The 779-nt window shown below is 41.8% G+C and overlaps 1 non-coding gene across 1 annotated transcript; it reads left to right on the top strand.

Annotated features, from left to right (window-relative positions):
* The first annotated feature begins 388 nt into the window (after nt 1-388).
* Nucleotides 389-549, top strand: LOC119470446. The gene has a single exon (XR_005199358.1). It is a non-coding gene; the product is annotated as a U1 spliceosomal RNA (small nuclear RNA).
* Nucleotides 550-779: the final 230 nt, after the last annotated feature.

Here is a 779-nt window from a genome sequence, read left to right as displayed (position 1 = left end):
CCTGCATCCATGTTTACAGCTGTGCCACGCGCACCTGCATCCATGTTTACAGCTGTGCCACGCGCACCTGCATCCATATTTGCATCTACTGTCTACATCTGTATATATATTTACACTGTCCACTCTACATTGGCATCTATGTGATCAATTGCTACATCTACAGGACCTACAATATCTACATCAACTACCTCGACGTCACCCACTCCATCTATATCATCCACATCTACGGATCAAAATTTTGCATGCACATCTATATCTAATTATATACATGATATAACAATCAACTCATGTTTGTTACATCAAAATGAGTGGTTCTCTTAGACTAAAAGGAAAATTTAATTTCAATTTTCCCCTCCCCTGGTCACACACATAAAACATGAGTGAAACAGATCTTACCTGGTAGGTGACATGCCATGATCATGAAGGTGGTTTTCCCAGGGTGAGGTCTACTCATTGCACTCCAGATGTGCTGACCCTGTGATTTCCTCAAATGTGGGAAACGCAGCGGCATAATTTGTGGCAGTGGGAACTGTATCCGCATTATCCCACGTTTTTTTCTTTAAAGGGAGTAGAACAGAGGCCAATCATTATCTATTACACTCCCTAAAGTATAAGAGCCATGAGCTGTTTTCTGACTTTGTCCTTACTTGCGAACACCTCAATACTGGGCTTGATGAGCAACCAAGGAGGCTTCCATTTTAATTTGGGTTGAAGTGAGAAGTTAAACATGTGCCTGATAAATTTCATTCACACCCTGTCTTTGCTTGCCAGCATCCCAG

Source organism: Cebus imitator, unplaced genomic scaffold (genome assembly GCF_001604975.1).
Source record: "Cebus imitator isolate Cc_AM_T3 unplaced genomic scaffold, Cebus_imitator-1.0 Scaffold31, whole genome shotgun sequence".
NCBI classification, from domain to species: Eukaryota; Metazoa; Chordata; class Mammalia; order Primates; family Cebidae; genus Cebus; species Cebus imitator.
This window is presented reverse-complemented; position numbering and strand designations above follow the sequence as displayed.